We start from the raw sequence: 18,268 nt of genomic DNA, 5'->3' as shown, positions 1-18,268 counted from the left end.
CATCCATTCTTCGGTGCTCTGCTTTCTTTATAGTCCAACTCTCACATCCATACATGACCACTGGAAAAACCATAGCTTTGACTAGATGGACTTTTGTCAGCACTCTCTGTAATTACATGTAAACAGAATCACACCATATGTAGTCTTTTGTGTCTGGCTTCTCTCTAAAATTTAATGATTTTAGATTCATCCATACTGGTGGGTAAATGTATCACCTTTATTGGTGAGTAGTGTTCCTTTGTATGGATATTACCACAATTTGTTTATTCAGTCACCTGGTGACGGGCATTTAGATTGCTTCCAGATTTGGCTGTTGTAAATAAAACATCCATAAACGTTCATGTACAAGTCTTTGTGTGGAAATACGTTTTCATTTCTCATGGAATTTTCTAGGACTGAGGTAGAGGTAGCCAGGAGTAGGGAGACAAGAAAAAGCCCTCCCTCATCTGTTAAGTCAATAAACATTTATGAGGATGATGATGTGCCAAGCCTGAACTACAGGCTAAGACAGCCAGGACAAAGAGGGCTCTTATGACCTTTCAGTGTGGTCAGCACCGTGGCAGAAGTGCCCTCTGTGGAAGGGGGCCAGCCCAGCAAAGGAGGCCAAGAGGGCCTCAAAGGTCTTCAGACCACAGTCCACCAAGAAGGCTTCATTTGGAATGCAGGTGTGCGAGGGAACATTTTTTAATGGCTCTGAGGGAAAGACTTTTAAATTAAATTATCATATTTTTTTCCCACTTAACACCAAGATAAATCTCTCTAAGAGATGAGAGTTTCCACTGGGAGGAGACAGAAATGTGGACAGACCCCTTTGGGGACAGTGAGTCTGCGTAAGGTTTCTGGACAATCAGAAAAAAAAGTATATTCGTGTAGCACAAACTTGGTGGCTCAAACAAAAGACATGGATTCTCTCATGGTTCTACAGATCGGAGTTTGGAATCACGGTTGTGTGGGACCACACTCCCTCTGGAGGTTCTAAGGGAGATCCTTCCTGCTTCCTCCCTCCCCTTCCCTTCCACGCCTCCTTCCTTTAGGACCTGCCCTAAATCCAGGATGATGTCATCTTGATATCCCGAACTGATTGCATCTGCAGAGACCCTATCCAAGTAAGTTCACCTTCACAGGTACTGGGGGATAAGATTTGGTCATCTCTTTCCCAGGGCACAATTTAACCCACTGCAAATGGTGAACTACCAGGAGTTTAAAAAACTCTGGCCCAGAAGCTAAATGAAATAATAGTAATAAAATGAAAGTGAAAGTCACTCAGTGGTGTCTGACCCTTTGTGACCCCATGGACTATATGGTCCATGGAATTCTCCAGGCCAGAATACTGGAGTGGGTAGCTTTTCCCTCCTCCAGGGGATCTTCCCAACCCCGGGATTGAACCCACGTCTCCCGCATTGCAGGTGGATTCTTTACCGTCTGAGCCACAAGGAAAGCCCATTAAAGTCAATATTATTAAGAGTTTCCTACATGCTAAGATCTGTCCTGAACACTAGACGCAGATTCTCACATTTAATGCCCCTGGCCGCTCTGAGGCACGTGAGGTCACTGGCTGCAGCCCGATGAAGGAGGAAGCCACGGGTGGTACCAGGCACTTGATTAGCATGCTCACAGCTGCATGGCAGACAGATAGTCTGTCCAGCCCCAGAGTCACTGCAGCACTTTACAGGTGATGCAGCAGGTGTCCCCCTAAAGTTCTTGGAGGTCTTGGACATCTTTCTCCTTTCAGGGCTTGGGGGAGTTGAGGTGGGGGAGATCCTTCCCCTTGGGAAGGGGACAGAGGTGGTGAGTGAATCTCCTGCCAGCTGGCTTTGCCCACGAGTGCTTTTAACCCTTGAGCCTGGGAGCCACCACTGAGTCAGAAGGGCCAGGCAGAGACCCACACACAATCTGGGAAGAGAAGCTAAGGCAACATGATGGTTTTGAAACATGCAGCTCAAGAGTGGGGCAGGAGACCCAGAGAGGTTAAGAATGAGGGTGCTCAGGGTGAGGCTGGTCAGCAGCTGAGTGCTGCCTCAGGCATCTCTTCCAACTGGGGAAGAGGTTTGCGCTGCCTGGGAATCTGGGTGGGCCAGGCAGCCACTTTCTTGGCCTGGCATTTAGGAACAGGCTCTATGGAAAGCAAAACCTTGACAGTACCACCAATGACAAGCCCAGAGGCAAAGGGGGCAGAGGGGGCCTCTCCCTGTTTAGCCAGTCCTCCTTTCTGTATTCTCTGCTCCCCATTCTTCCTCAGATAATCAATCTACTGTCTTCAGGTCATCAGTTTTGAAACCTACCCATTGCCCAAACCAACCCAGGAAATGCTGAGGCCAGTAACTGACCATCTCCAGCTCCAGTGTGGGGTTGAGCAGTTTAGAAAAGCACTCAGCACAGATCCATTACCAGGCATGTTAATATAAATGTCACTATCACTTAGGTGCTAGGCAGCTAGGTGTTACTTATTTATATGACTGTGTCAGGTCTGAGCTGCCACAGGTAGGGTCTTTGTTGCATCATGCAGGATCTTTCCTTGTGGCGCACCGGCTCTCTAGTGGTGGTACATGGGCTCAGCGACTGCAGAACACAGGCTTAGTTCCTCTACAGCATGTGGGATCTTAGTTCCCTGACCAGGGATTGAACCCGCATCCCCTGCATGGCAAGGCAGATTCTTAACCACTGGACCACCAGGGAAATTCCGGCAAGGTCTTCTTATACATTACCTTTTTAACCCACAGTTACCCTGTTAGGTAAGATTATTATCTCTATTTCAAAGAAATTGAGGTTCAAACAGGTTAAGGTCTACTTGACTCTAGAACATTTGCCCTTATCCCCCCATACATCAGTGGTTCTCAAAATGTGGTCCCTGGACCAGTGGCCTTGGCATCACCTAGGAATTTACCAGACATGAAAATGCCGGGGCTCTATCCAGAATCTGATGTTCTTTGGGAAGAGCCCAGCCGTCACCCTCTAGGTGATTCTGATGCAAGTTTGGAAACAACGCCCTGCAGTATCCTACCCCCTTCAAAGATTCGAGCAGGCTGAAGTTCTTTTGTAATAGGACATCTAGACTGGCAGATGAATGAAATAGCCTCTCTCCAGAGTTTAGTAAAGACTTTCATCTAGTTCTCATGAAATCTTTGAGGACAAATGAAAAGACCAGTGAGAAAGGAGGCTGGTAAAACATGACAGTGTGTCTTCAATCCAGAGGCACAAGTAGGACCAACAGCAAGCAGTTGGATAGTCAAAGAGTGCTAATTAACAGGTCAGTACAAATCTGGCAGGAAGTCTCCACCAAGGAGCCACAGGAGTCCACCCAGTTTGACTTTTTACTCAATGATATGGAAAATGACATAGCATCAGCTTGGTAGGTGTCACAAACTGGAGGAGATGGCAAATACATCAGATAACAGAGTGAGGACCAAACATGATTTTGACCAATCAGAAGGAGACATAGATATGAAATCCAGCACACGATTGCCATGTATGGCTGTGTAGGTTGTTGACTACCCAAGTGAATTCTCTGAGCTGAGAAACTAAATGGGGGCTGAAATTCAGGCAGTGCTTCACTTAATTCCACTCAAAAGGAGAGGAACCTTTAAAAAATTCAAATCAAAGGTATTTTATGAATTTGCAACATGCTGGCGCACCTTTTTCTACTGGAGTAAAAAAATATACATAAACATAAATTTGTCATTTTTAAAAAATTACAACAGCTGGAAGTGTCTATTAAACTCTTTTTAATGTAGCACCATTCACAGTGGGGCACGATTCTTGATCTCAGGCAGGGCAGAGTTTTGTGTGTGGGTTTCATGGAATATGTAGAAACTACCTGGATGATAAGCAGTGGCTGCTGAGTCAAGGATCAGAAAACTAGGGGCAGGTGAGATCTTGTTCTTGCATCAGCTCCCTCCCAGGGCACCAGCCATCACTTGAAGCAGGCATCCTTGGGAGAGCTGGGTATGAGTTGGCAGACATCCAACATCTCATCCACATACAACCGGCAGATGAAGAGCTAGCTGGTCCTTCTCCTTCATGGATTTCCCCTTGTCAGAAACCTAGGGCGTGTATTCGTGGGGAGGCTGCAGAGCATCTGTGAGCTGGGCTTCGGTGTATAAAAGCTGCCTGCCACCATGTCCCGTTGCACATTCCATCATGGAGTCTGGGGACACCTTGGGAGCTTAGATCTGCAGGTGACACAGCTTCAGATTTTTCTCCATGTCATCCATTTTCTCCATGCAGACAATGATCAGGAAGACTGAGTTCTCCAGCTGGTCCAACCAGCAGGCCTCCACCTTGCTAAGCCACACTCCTGCTCGCCATGGTGACACGTGAACTCTCGCACGCTGCTGACGTTTTGTTCCTGAGCGTTTCTGTAGGGCACCAAAAGAACACTGAGGATTTTCTGGACCATCAGTTGCTATGAGAAGAGCTCTCGGTTACTATGGGAAGGTACCAGCAGCCAGAGCACAGCTCACACTGTAGAGCTCACACTGATGCGCAGGGCAGCAGGGAGTCAGACTCTGGAGGTGCCTGCAGCCACAGCTCACTGGCCTTGCAGGGGGCTGCCCCCTCAGGGAGTTTTCCCAGTGGGAAAATATTTTTTCCATTCTGTTTGCTGTTCTTTCACTCTCTTGATAATGTTTTTTGAGGTACAGAGATACTTAATTTTGTGAAGCTTATCTATTTTTTTTTTCCTGTCACTTGTGCTTTTGGTATCACGTTTAAGAAACCATTGCTAAGCCTAGAGTCATGAATATTTTCCTGTATAATTTCGTCTATGATAGTTTTAGCTTTTAAACCTAGGTCTTTCATCCGTTTTTGAGTTTGTATATGATATAAAGTAAGAGTCTAAGTCCATCCTTTTGCATGTGAATATCCACTTTTCCTAGCACCATTTTTTGAAAAAACTGTCTTTTCCCCATTGAATGGCTTTAGCTCCTTCATGGAAAATCAATTGACCATAAATTTGAGGGTCTATTTCTTGGCTCTCAATCTATTCCTTTAGTCTATATGTCTATATGTCAATACCACACTGTTTTGATTACTGTAGGTTTGTATTATAATTCGAAATTGGAAACCTGAAACTTTGCTCTTCTTTAAAAAATTTTTTTTGGGGAGGGGACTATTTAGGGTTGCTTGACATTCTACATGAATTTTAGGATGGATTTCTCCATTTCTGAAAAAACTACTGTTGACCCATCACTTTTGATATTAAAAAAAAAATTCAGTGTCACCTGTCCATAGTGGAGAGTGGAGAAGGGATCTGGCATAGAAGCAACTTGAGCCAATACTGCTCCGTGGCAGCCAAAGAATGAGTGACATTTTTGTTGTTGTTTAGTCACTCAGTTGTGTCTGACTCTTTGTGATCCCATGGACTGTAGCCCACCAGGTTCCTCTGTCCATGGGATTTTCCAGGCAAGGATACTGGAGTGAGTTGCCATTTCCTTTTCCAGGGGTCTACCCTACTCAGGGATCAAAACTGTGTCTCCTCCATTGCAGGCAGATTCTTTACCACTGAGTCAGCAAGGAAGCCCCAAGTAACTGTGGACTCTGTTTAAACCAGTGCAAGAGGAGAGAGGGCCCTGAGGCCTGTGTTCCACCCACTCAGGCCCACATTTTTCTAGAGGACTCTTGAGACCACAGATACTGTCTCTAGGGACAGGATAATATATACCGTGAACAGTCCTCAGTTGAGGAAACTTGGGAGATGACCAGGTAGAGTTAGAGAAAGCGGTTGTGTGTGTGTGTGTGTGTGTGTTCAGTCACTCAGTCATGTGTGACTCTTTGTGACTGTATGGACTGTAGGCCACCAGGCTCCTCTGACCCTGGGCTTTCCCAGGCAAGAATACTGGAGTGGGTTGCCATTTCCTACTCCAGGGGATCTTCCTGACCCAGGGATCAAACCTGCCTCTCTTACATCTCCTGCATAGACAGGCAGATTCTTTATCACTAGCGCCACCTGGGAAGGGGTTGTATGGTAACTTTCAAATATTTGGATGGCCCACCCTACCCAAACTTTCTCTCTCTTCTTCTGCCTATAAAACAAAAGCTTCCCCTACAGATGAATGAAGATGAACAAATGATCTGGAGCTAGTCAAGGCTATCTTGTTTCTAACCATTGGTAAAGTTTTTAACTGTTAGATCAGTTCAAATCTGTAACAAGCTGCTACCTCGGGAGGTGATGAGCTCCGCATCATGGACAGTGTCCAAACAGGGCCCAGGTGATGGATGACTGATTCAGTATGGCAACAGGAGTCAATGACCCCAGAGACCCTTTCAGTCATGCAGCAGGGTTTATAAAAGATCCTGTCTGAGAGTGTGGCCCCCTTCTCCTCCCAGAGCCTCTTTTCTGTGACAGGTGTTGCAAGAAATGCTGGGAATGACATGGTTGCCAAGAGGAATCTACTTCAAGTGATATTTCAATGTCACTCTAGAAGGAGGCAGAGTAACAAAAAGAAAAAAGAAGAAAAATAAATAAACAAAAGGAGGCAGAGGGAAGAATTTCCCTGGCGATCCAGGGGCTAAGACTCTGCACTCCCACTACAGGGGCCTGTGTCCCATCCCTGGTCAGGAAACAAACTAAATCCCACGTGTGGCGCCACTAAAGATCCCACAAGCTGCAACTAAGATCCTGTGTGCTGTACCTAAGACTTGATGCAGCTAAATAAATAAACAAATATTTTTTAAAAGGGAAGGCAAAGTGATATTCTGAGAAGGGCAGACAGACATAGGTCCCAGGTGGGGCTCTAGTTATATGGTGCTGGCAAGTTACTTTATCTCTCCAAGACCCAGTTTCCTAATCTGTACAGTGGGAGAATAATACTGACTATAACTGACCATACGCATACTGTCTGCCCCCAAACAGTTCTGGGGCACCAACTCCCACAGCCTCATCCTCTTGCTTGCAGATCTGGCCAATTATGGTTGCCTTCCCCTTGTCCACTAAGTAGATACGGAACCCTCAGAGGAACCAGTCAGAGTCTCCGCAAGTGATCTGCTCGACACACAGAGAGCCAGGCCTCTCTCTTCCCCTGGGATGGAGTGCTGTAGAAGCCACCTGAGCCTCGAGTGCTTTGGGCGTCTTTCCTGTTTTGTGGGGAGAATGTGCCTGAGAGTGGAGCCAGTACAGAAGAGAGTCAGCTTAAGACCCGGAGCTAATGAGAGACATCCTGGACTAATCTGACTCCCTGGATCCAGCTATGCCTGAAGTCCACTCCTGCTTTTACCAATTATGTAAGTAATAAATTCCAGGTTTGGCTTGAGCTAATTTGAGTTGGGCTTCTGTCAGCAGGAATCCAAAGAGCTTTCTGCAGAGCAGTTGTGCGGATTCGGAGAAATACTGCCAAGTACCTGGCACTTAGGCAGGCATTTTGGGAGAGCCCAGCAAGCTGTAACCATAATGGATAACAGTGGCAGATGGGAATGGTGTGTTTGAGACAAGTGAGTATGTGATTCCCACGGTGCCAATCAGCATTTCCTTGGCTTGTTCTGAGGGGCACAGGGGGCAATTTCCTCTCCCCTTGGGCCACAAAACTGGATTTCTATAACCATAGTTGCCCACAGCCAAGCTCCCTGTCCCACAAAGAAGCCAGTCTGCGGTGGGAGAAAATGACACCAACCCAACCCAAAGAGAAGAAATGACAGAAGAGGCCAAGAGTGTGAGAGCCGGGGACGGCCGTGCGCCCGGCCACCCGTGTTCCAAAGGCGGGCTGCCCCCTCGCCTGTTCTTCCAGGTACTACACGAGCCAACAAACTGCTCTTTTTCTTCAGCTTCAGCTGGATTTCCGTCCCTTGCCAGCGAAGGATTCCTGACTGACACGCCCAGAGGCCGGCTGAGGTGAGGCCGTAAAAGTCCCAGTGGGTTGGCTCTGCGGCTGGGACCGTCCATGCCTGGCTCCCGCGTGGGAAAGGCTGGCTTCCTTGCCTGTTAAGCAGCTCTCACATCTGGTGTCTCCCCGGAGGGGGACAGATAAGGCCGATGGAGGGTAGATACTGATGTCACGCTCAAATGCCCTCTCCAACCGCCACCTCTCAAATCCTCTGAGTAAACCGTGCCCATAAGCCATGTGCTATCTGGTAGGTGGGCCAGTCTCAATGACTGCATGGCCTCCTGCCGGTTTGGAGGGTGGGCTGCCACTGGAGGGTGAGGGTGAGAGCTTGAGTACTCTGGGCAGAGCCCTCACTGCAGGTTTGACAGGTGGAGAAGTGCACAGGGCCTTGGTGATACTCGGGGCGCACCCACCCCCCAGCCCCCACTCCCCAGCCCCCACCACATTCTGCCCTGGGTGCCCAGCACAGCGCCCTCCGTCTCTTTATCTGGGTGTCACTCGACAAACACTGAGCAGATGCTGCGTGCCCGGCATTGTGCTAGGAACAACGCGACAACCATGAGCAAAATGAAGCTTACGTTCTAGTGAGGGGAGACAGTCAATAAAACAAGTTTAAAAATTCATAGCGTGTATGATGTTAAAAATGACAACAAACAGAGGAAGGGAGGGAGAGAGTGGGGAGGATGAAGGTGGGTGACTATTTTTACAAAGGTCGACCAAGGACAGTCTCAAGAGAGACATTGGGAAGAGAAGAGGAATGTGCCTGGCATGTTCAAGAAATGGCAAAGAATTGCTGATGGGAATGGAAAATGGTGCAGCCATGGTGGAAAACATTTTAGCAGTTCCTCCAAAAGTTAAAGTTATCCGTTGAACCAGTCAAGTCCACTCCTTGCCATAGACCCAAGAGAAATGAGAACATGTGTCTACCCAAAGACGTGTATATGATGTCCGCAGCAGTATTATTCATAATAGCCAACAAGTGGAAGCAACCCAAATGTCTATCAATGGACGAATGGATAAAGAAAATGTGGTATATCCATGCAATGGAATATTATTCAGACTTAAAAAGGAATAGAGTGCTGATCCCTGCAAAGGACAACATGGATAAGCCTTGAAAATATTATAAATAAAAGAAACTAAGTCACCAGAAAACAAATGTTGTATGATTACATTTATATAAAATGTCCAGACTAAGCAAATCCATAGGGACACAAAGGAGCTCAGTGGGTGCCAAGGGCTGGGGTCAGGGGTAATGACTGCTAATGGGTCAGGATTTCTTCTGGGGTTGAAGAAAATGTTCTGGATTTGGATAGTGGTGATGATGGCACAACATTGTGCATGTACTAAAATCACTGAATCATATACTTTAAAAGGATAAATTTTATAGCATGCAAATTTTAATCTCAAATTTTTTAAAAGACATTAAGAAATAAGGAGACCAGTGCCTCTGAGAGAGGGAGAATGATGTCTGGAACACAGCAGTGTAGAAGTTGCTCAGGGGCTCGGGGAGCTGGCTCAGTGGTAAAGAACCCGCCTGCCAATTCAGGAGACACAGGTTCGATCCCCGGTCCGGGAAGATCCCACGTTTCAAGGGGCAGCTGAGCCCTTGGACTGCAACTTCTGAGTCTGTGCTCTAGAGCCCGGGAGCCACGACCGAGCCCATGCATCCTAGAGCCTGCACTCTGCAACCAGAGAAGCCACTGCAGTGAGAAGCCTGTGCCCCACAACCAGAGAGTAGCTCCTACTCAGTGCAGCCAGAGAAGAGCCCCCGCAGCAACAGCGATCTAGCACAGTCAAAAATAAATAAATAAAATTATTTTTTAAAAAATCACTCAGTGTGTACTTGAAGTGACATAAAAGTGAGACTAATTAACCCCGTTGTGGCCCCCGTCTTTTCCCTGTGGGGAAGAGACCTCTGGATCCTCAAATGGTGAGAACCAGGGACCACAGCTCTCTGTGGACCTGGTTAGTTCCGATTTCTCCACAGCTGAGGATTCTCACTCAGTCACTCCCACTCCAGGGGACAGACGGAGGAGCTCTGGGGAAGAAGGGCCACCTGATCCCAGGAAAAGACCGCTGATGTGAAAGGAACCCTCCCAAGCTCCACGATCTGCCTTATTGGACTAGTCCTTCACTTCTTCCCCCTTGTGGAACCTGCGCTGGGCCCCCTGAACCTCATTTTTCCTGCCCATCATTGGGGGAAAAGGGAAATGAGCCCTCAGCCCTGGCCCGGGGCTTGATGGAGTGAGAGGAGACCATGCCTTTGTGTGAGGGGGGCAGGAACTTCTGAGCCTCTGAACCGACGCCCTGGGGCCCAGGTCAGGGTCTGCTCCCCGGGTGCTGATGGGAGCTGCCAGCAGGGGAGCCCTGGGAAAAATAAGTTTCCACCAGTGATCTGGAGAAGCGGGAAGGGCTTGGAAAACAAGGCACTGTCCAGAAAGATGGGGAGGGGGTGCGGGCTGGACAACCCTGGGTGTTTGGAGGTCGAAGTGCAAGGACACGAGGCCGCAGAGACTCAGACACAACTGAAGCAACTTAGCAAGCCCCGAGGTCACCGTGCACGCCGTCAGGGTGGCCCCGTTTCCTCTCGTCCTTTGCAGGATTCTCAGACGAGTCTATGTCAGAGACCCCGACACTTGAGGCTTCAAGGGGTCAAAGCCACAGAGCTGGAGGTGCGGCTGGGAATTCAGCTGAGGTCTCTGTGGCTGCACAAGGTCCTTGCTCATATTCACGTCCCTCAGCGTCATCGCCTGGCAGCAGGACTAGCCAGAAATCAGGACGGCGGCACAGAGGGCAGGCCCGGACCCCCACCCTAGAGGTCGGCTGGAAACCCCTGTCCTGAAACCGGCCTGGAGCTGAAGGGACGAGGTTCCAGGTCCCAGACTCCAAGCCGGGATGACTCTAGATCCCCACCTAGTGGTGAGAGGAGGGTACTGCCGCACAGACCACGCAGCTCAGTGAGACAGGTACAGGCAGGTCAGCAGCGACCCACTCTCCAGCAACAAACACCCCCTGTCTGGGCCTGGGGTGAGAGAGGCCCAGGAGAAAGGGCCTCTTAGGAGGCAGAGGAGGCCCCACCAGCTGGCACCAGTGGGCTTCACTGCCCTCCTGATTTCTCTGTAGCAGCCTGGTCAAATGTCGGGGCTCTGTGCTCAGCCACAGACCCTCCAACAGCCAGCCCCCTACCCCCATCCCCTAGCCTGACATCCAAGTCTAGGACAGGTACCCCTGGCTCAGGGACTTGGTGGTCTGTCACCCCAGACGGTAGGGTCTCAGTGGCCCGAGCTGGTCTCCAGGGTAGAAGGGGTCACCCAGCTCTGGTGGGCTCAGCCCTGGCTGCTGCCCAGGCCGGGGAAGAATTTGCCCTGCCCCCAGATGGCCCCCAGGTCCCATCCTTAAGCTCCTCCAAAGGGGCAAGTCCTCCCCAGGAGGGGCAGGGAATCAGCGTTCACTGCACCAGGTGCTGCTCTAAACAGCCCCTCAGTTCAGCCTCAAACAACCCCGGGAGCTAAATACTATAACCTCCAGTTTGAAGAATCGATGGGGAGGAGTAAACTAATTTGCCCACATTACAGGTTCATTGAATCAGTTCAGTTCAGTCACTCAGTCGTGTCCGACTCTCTGCGACCCCGTGGACCGCAGCATGCCAGGCCTCCCTGTCCAACACTGACTCGCAGGGCTTGCTCAGACTCACGTCCAACTATAAAATGATGTGAGTGACACCCACCCAGAAGGGAGAAGGCTGAAGGGAAGGTTCTTGGAGAAGGAAGTGATTCCAGGCAGAGGGCAGGGCATGAGTGTGAGAAGTCTCTGAGGCAAGGTCAGAAGGGTTACCCCAGACCTGGGTAGCTGGACAGCGGGGTGGAGGTGAGCGGGGTGGGGCTGGGGAGAGGTGGGCTGGGGTGGGGGGCGCGTAGGCAGGACTCATATAAGCCCCTCTCCCAGGCTTGACCCCAAGAGCACAGATAGACTTTGGAGGGCGTCAAGTGACCTTATCTGGTCTGTATTTCAAGAAGGTCCTGCAGGCAGGAAAGATCAGTGGGCAGACATGCTGGGAGAGTCCCACTGGTCCTGGGCGGAGGGGCTTGCCCTGGAGTCGGGCCATGGGGGACGTTTTTGGCTCAAGGCAGAGGTTCAGAGGCAGCAAAGACCCAGAGGCCAGAGAGCCCCAGAGCCCCTGGGGAAGAGAGTCACCCAGTGTGGCTGGAGAGCAGGGTGCGAGGGCTGGGAGGGCCGAACATAGTCCATTCAGGCTACTGTAACAAAATTCCAGGCTGGGTTCCTTGTAAACAACAGACATTTCTTTCTCCCAGTCCTGGAGGCTGGAAGTCTGAAATCCAGGTGCCAGCATGCTCCGATGAGGACTTTCTTCTGGGTCGCAGATGCAGAGGAGAGAGTCTCTTTCTTTTCTTTTTTTTTTTAAACCTTATTGAGATATAATTTATGGGGTATCTTTTATGACAGCACCAATCCCATTCAAGAGAACCTGATCCTTACAACCTAAGCAGCTCCCAGAGTTTCCTCCTCCTAATACCATCACTTTGGGGGTTAAGTTTCAACATGGATTTTAAGGGGACACAAACGTTCAGACCATACAGCAGCCTGGAGGCTTCTCCTGAAGAGGCAAGTCCTCAGGCAAGATACCTGCCCTCCCCCAGGCCTCAGTTCCTCAGAAGAGAGAGGAGGAACTGTCTTTAGTCGACTCCAAGTGAACTGCAGCTACTGGTCCAGGGCCGGGCACACACAGCCTGAAAGGATCAGGTAAGGGCTTCTGGAGCGGGCATGCCATTCATTCGCTTATTCAGTCACTCACTCAGCAAATGTTTCTTGCACTGCTTCCACGTGTCAAGCAGTTTTAGGTCTGGAGACCCAGAAATAAGCAAAGCAGACACCAGCACTGCCTTGGAGAAGCAAATGACCTCATAAGAAGTGTTAGCCACTCAGTCATGCCCAACTCTTTGCAGCCCCACTGACCGCAGTTCACCAGGCTCCTCTGTTCATGAAAATTCTCCAGGCAAGAATACTGGAGTAGGTTGCCATTTCCTTCTCCAGGGGATCTTCCAGACCCAGGGATAGAACCTGGGTCTCCTGCATTCTTTACCATCTGAGCCACCAGGGAAGCTCCTAGGAAACAGAGACCCTAAGCAAATGTGTCCCTTCCCAGAGGAAATGTGGCAAGGCCAAAAGGTGGAGTGGGAAAGGGCTTGGACCCAGCAAAGGGGGGCAGGGGGAGAACCTCAGAACTTCAGAGAGGCTGGAGCTGCCTTCTCCATGGAAAATCACCCCCACCAAGGGGGTGTAGGCTTGTCTATGTGTTTGCATGCACAAATGTCTGTGTGGTAAGTAAAGGTATATGTCTGTAAGTGTGTCTGTGTGTGTGTGGGCATTTGTGTGTCTAAGTGTGTTTCTCTGTATGTCTCTGTGCATCTCTGTGTGTGTGCAGGTCTATATGGGTTTGTGTGTGGTTGTTAAATGCATGCCTGTGTATGTAGGACTGTCCATATATATACACATTTGTGTGTCCGTGGGGGGGGGTTAGCATGTTACATCTGGGTCTCCATGTACGTGCATACATGTGTGTGTTGGTGTGTGAGTGGCAGGGTGACCAACTGGGTGACTTGCTACGATCTAAAGAGTTTCTCAGAAGTTGATCTATCAGTACAAAAGTCAGAACTGTAGGAGACACAGTCATGTCAGTGTTGTGGGAAGCCAAAGCTGGGAGGGTGGACAGCCCTTCCAAGGAGGAAATAAGACCCAAAGTGAGTATAACAGAGTGCGCATGCTCAGTTGTGTCTGACTACATGTGGCCCCATGGACTGCAGCCTACCCATTTCCTCTGTCCACGGAAATTCTCCAGGCAAGAATACTGGAGTGGGTTGCCATTTCTTTCTCCAGGGGATCTTCCCGACCCAGGGATCGAACCCACGTCTACTGCATCTTCTGCAGTGCCTGGTGGATGCTTTATCACTGCACCAAAGTGGGGCAAGGCTAAATTAGAAGGGGGGTGGCCTGGACTGAGTGCCCAGTGGGATGGGCAGGAACTCTCAGGGCTCCAGGAAGGAGCCCAGGCTTGGGGTCGGACAGACCATGCCACGACCTGAGACTTGCTTCTTAGCAGCTCTGTAACCTTGGGCAGGTCTAAGCCTTGGTTTTTGCCTCTGTAAAATGCGGATGAGCATATCCACTGCCCAGCTGAGAATGAACCTGAGACTTGCTTCTTAGCAGCTCTGTAACCTTGGGCAGGTCTAAGCCTTGGTCTTCTCCTCTGTAAAATGCGGATGAGCATATCTACTGCCCAGCTGAGAATGAAATAAGAAAAGGCATGCCCAGCATGGGCACACGGTGAGTTTTCCACAGCTCCTCCCCTCGGGCTGAGAAGGTGTGGAGGGGCCAAAGGATACCTTGTTCTCTAGGGGATGGAAATGAAGAAAGCAAATGTGCCTGAGCTTAGCACTCGCTGGGTGACGTAACCTCTGCTACGGTTTTACCCAGAGGAAGTCACTGCCCCTTGGAGGGGGGGAGGCCCTCTGCTGGGCTGACATGAAGCAGGGTGGCCACCCTTCCCCTGATGTCCTGGTCTTGGGCTCCGAGCCAGGCTGCTTCTCCCATGGACACGTGGCCTGGTGGGCCAAAGAGGGCACCCGGCCCCTTTGCCCTTTCCCAGCCGCGAGGCTGACTCTCACCCATCATCACTTCATCAGCTAACATTTCCAAGGAGCAGGCCTGTGGGATTGTGAAAGAACTCTTCCTTTATTTACTGGATGGCTTGGGGGCACGTCACTTCACCTCCCTGAACCTCACTGTCATCGGCTGTGAAATGGGGATTCATCATGAACACCCTGCCAATGAAAAAAAATAGTAAAAAGAAAAGGGGGCTTCCCTGGTGCCTCAGATGGCAAAGAATCCACCTGCAGTGCAGGAGACCTGGGTCTGATTCCTGGATTGGGAAGATCCCCTGGAGAAGGGAATGGCAGCCCACTTGCAATATTCTTGCCTGGAGAATTCCATGGACCGAGGAATTCTGTCCTGGTGGGCTACAGTCCATGGGGTTGCAAAGAGTCAGACAGGACTGAGTGACTAACACTTCACTTTCAGTGAAAGCCCATACACAAAGGTGCTTTGACTGCTCCCTACCCCCCACCCCAAGCCTTCCTCCAGCTAAGGAATTAGCCCGTTGGGTATCCCTGGTCTGGGAGGCACCCTTAAACAAGAGTACCTGAATGTCCTCATGAGTATGTACCTGAATGAGTATACCCTTGTCTCTTTTGAAGAAGTCACAGTCAGCGAATAAACCGCGGTGCTGGGTGCCCAAACCACTCTCCATCAAGCTACGCCTCTGCTGCAGCGTGTACCAAGGTGCAATCTGGCTTTGACGGGGGAGGAACCACATCCCACAAGGATGCTGGGAGCAGCTGGAACCAGCCGGTTCTGGAAGTGTTCAGGACCTGGAATGTGATTTCCTAATTGTGAATTCATTCTGGCCACCAGCCCTGCCCCCACCCCCAGGAATCTCATCAACAACCTGTGTGGATGACCCGGCCCATGCTCCAGGCTTAGGTTCCTCAAACTTAAATGGAAGTGGAGTCCCAGCCTTTTATCTATAGACCTTGACTGGGGATTGGAGTCTTGGCAATGGCAGATCAAGATGACCTGGTCGCTCACAGACCAATTTGATTTTACTCCAAACCACTAATTTTCGGGAGGAGGATTTGGGGCCCAGAGGAGGAAGTCACATTGTCTAAGGTCATTAGACATTGGAGGACATTCAGGTAGAGCGAGTCAGAGCTTGACCTTATACCTATCCTCGCAGCTTCAGCCGTAGATGGACATGGAAAGAACTACTAAACTTCCAGGGTTCAATCCTCTCCTGGGTTACACTGTGTTGAAGGGGAAAGAGCTGGAGGCCGAGTGCAGGAAAAGACACCGGCTGGGGTCACACAACAAGCTGGTGAAGTGTGTCCTGGCTTTCTAGCTGTGGACCCTTAGTTAATAAGAAGGGAGGTCATCTCTGGGAGTGAGAGGACCAGAGCTCCTCCGGGGACCTTAAGCATCAGCTGGAAGCAACCTTTCAACCCCGCCACCGAAATCAACTTGGACCTCACACTCCCTCCTCCTCATTCAAACCTGACCCAGAACCTCGGTGGCTTGTAAACCCAAGGGAGAGACTGTCGGGCTGACTCCTGGGCCCTCCTCAGTCCCCACCACTGAAACAAAGCAGACCGGAAGCCTCCCCAGGAGTCTGGCACCCGGGCCTTCGCGGGCAGGACCCTGGGGGAGAAGCTTTGCAAAGTTCTCCGGGGCGGGGGGTGGTGGTGGCGGTGGGTACATCCTGCCCGCCGCCGCCCTCGACCTTGGAGACGGAGTGGGGGAGGTGAGCTGGGGGGAAGCGCCTCGGGGGACCTCCGGGCAGGAGGCACCCTGGGTCCGGCCCGTCCCTTCACCCCACACCTTCGAGGGCCCCCACCCGGCAAAGCAGTTCGTCCAGCGCGCGACGAGACCAAGCCCATAGCTCCGCTTTTGAGACGCCCGGAAGGCGGTCGTCCGGCGGCCTCCGGCTCCGAGGGGGAACGCGAAGGCTCCAGCCCGCCGCGCACGCAGAGGGCGGCCGGGCCGGGCCGGCGCGGGCTTGGGGGGTGTTTGCAGGTGGGGCTTCGCAGGCCAGGAAACTGGGCGGTCCCAGGAAAAGGGAAGAAGCCCCCCACCCCATCCCGAGCCTCGGGCAATCCCATCCTTGTGTCTGCATCCTCTGTCTGGAGTTTCCTTCGGGTGCGCGGAGCGCCTCGATCTCTCAGAGGCCTGTGTCCACCCCCTGGGCCTGTGGCCCAGTCTCGGAGAGGATCCTGCCGCGGCTCTGGGTCCAAGGTAGGCTCCAGCCCGGGGACGGGCTGTCGGGCCGCCGCTCGGCCCCTGGCCTGGAGCGCCATCTGGTGGACATGTAGGGGGCTGCCACGGCCTGCGGACAGGGCCCGCTCCCAGTCGGTTCTCCGCCCGGAGCTGCGGGAGAGGGGCGCTGGGCAGAGGGGCTGCTGTCGGCTCCGGGAACCAGGTGCTTCAAGGAAGAACTGAGCGGTAGGGGGAGAGGGTCCGCGCCTCCAGAGAACACAGAAGGAGCTCTAGGTGCAAACCAAAGTCCCCGGCGCGTTCTGGACAGAGACTGGGATGTATTCAGCGAGCGTGAACAAGTTGCACTGCCAAGGGCGCGCCTAGATAGGACCCGGAGCTCAGGCTCCGTCCCCTTGGCCCCTGACCCCCGGGAGCGCACAGGTCTCCCCTCTGCTGCCCAGGCCCTCGGCCCCTCGCTGGACCGTGTAAATGCCCGGCTGGTGCTATGGACTTTGGCGTCCAGGGAAAGGAGAGGACAGAGTGGGATTGGATTGGGGGTGCTTCCGAAAGCCGGGAAGAAAGGCAGGCTGAGTTTAAACCTCGGTTTCACCGAGACTGTCCCCTGAACCGTCCCTTTTACTGGGACTTGGGGAGGAGGGCGAGTAGGGGCCTCGAGCTGGGGCTTTCACCTGTGGGGTGTCCTGGGGGCGCGTCAAACTGAACGCACCCCTCTGGCTCAAGGGGTTGCCCTGCATGGGATACCCTGGGGAGGCCGGTCCCAGTTCTGCGTCCTTGGGGTGGGATTGGGGGAGGGCTGGGCCACTGGTGCTCAAGATTTCCTCCGAAGATAGAATGACTTGAGGGCTGGGGAGACTTGGATTGACAGAAGAGAAAGCGAAGTCCCTTAGGCTTCCCAGGGTGGCTCAGACGGCAAAAAGTCCGCCAGCGCTGTGGGAGACCCTGGGTTCGATCCCTGGGTGGGGAGGATCCCTGGAGGAGGGCATGGCAACCCACTTCAGTATTCTTGCCCTATGGACAGCGGAGCTTGGCGAGCTACAGTTCACGGGGTTCACGAAGAGTCGGACACGACTGAGCAACTAAGCACAGCACAGGTCACGCAATCATTGCTGCCTAGCCGCTAGGGGTCTCATGGCGAGCCCCCTCCTCCCCCAGCCTCCAAGCTCCCCTGTGAATCACACTCCTAACCCCAACACCGACACGCACAACTCCCTCCCACACCCCCTCGGTGCCAGCGCTCAGCGCGCCGCGGCGACGCATCAGGTCAGCAGCGCCCATCACGCCCAGATTCGCTGGTCCGCTGGGGATCCTGCCGTCTAGGGCACCCCCCGCCCCGGTGCCAGGCCCTGAAGGGTTAAAGAGGCCTTGGGGGCACCGGAGCGGCGGGACGCGGGGCGCCTGGGCTAATTGGCGACCCCGGGAACAATGAAGGCGGGGAGGCGGATGGCTTAATTGGGCTAGAGAGCGGCCTGGCCTTTGTCTGAGGCCCGACCGCGCGGGTTCCCGCAGCAGAACGCAGGAGGCTCGCAGCTGGGACCCAGCGCAGGGCGGCGAGGGCGACCCCAGGAGGGGGCACAGTGAGGTGGGGGCCGGCGGTGACGGGGGAACGGCTC

At 52.1% G+C, this 18,268-nt stretch overlaps 1 pseudogene; it reads right to left on the bottom strand.

Moving 5' to 3' along the window:
• Window positions 1–3,910: 3,910 nt before the first annotated feature.
• On the bottom strand, window positions 3,911–10,561 carry LOC120866678 (annotated as a pseudogene).
• Window positions 10,562–18,268: the final 7,707 nt, after the last annotated feature.

This window comes from Oryx dammah, unplaced genomic scaffold (assembly GCF_014754425.2).
Source record: "Oryx dammah isolate SB20612 unplaced genomic scaffold, SCBI_Odam_1.1 HiC_scaffold_8, whole genome shotgun sequence".
NCBI lineage: Eukaryota > Metazoa > Chordata > Mammalia > Artiodactyla > Bovidae > Oryx > Oryx dammah.
The sequence above is the reverse complement of the archived record's forward strand: the minus strand, read 5'-3'. Positions and strand labels throughout refer to the sequence as shown.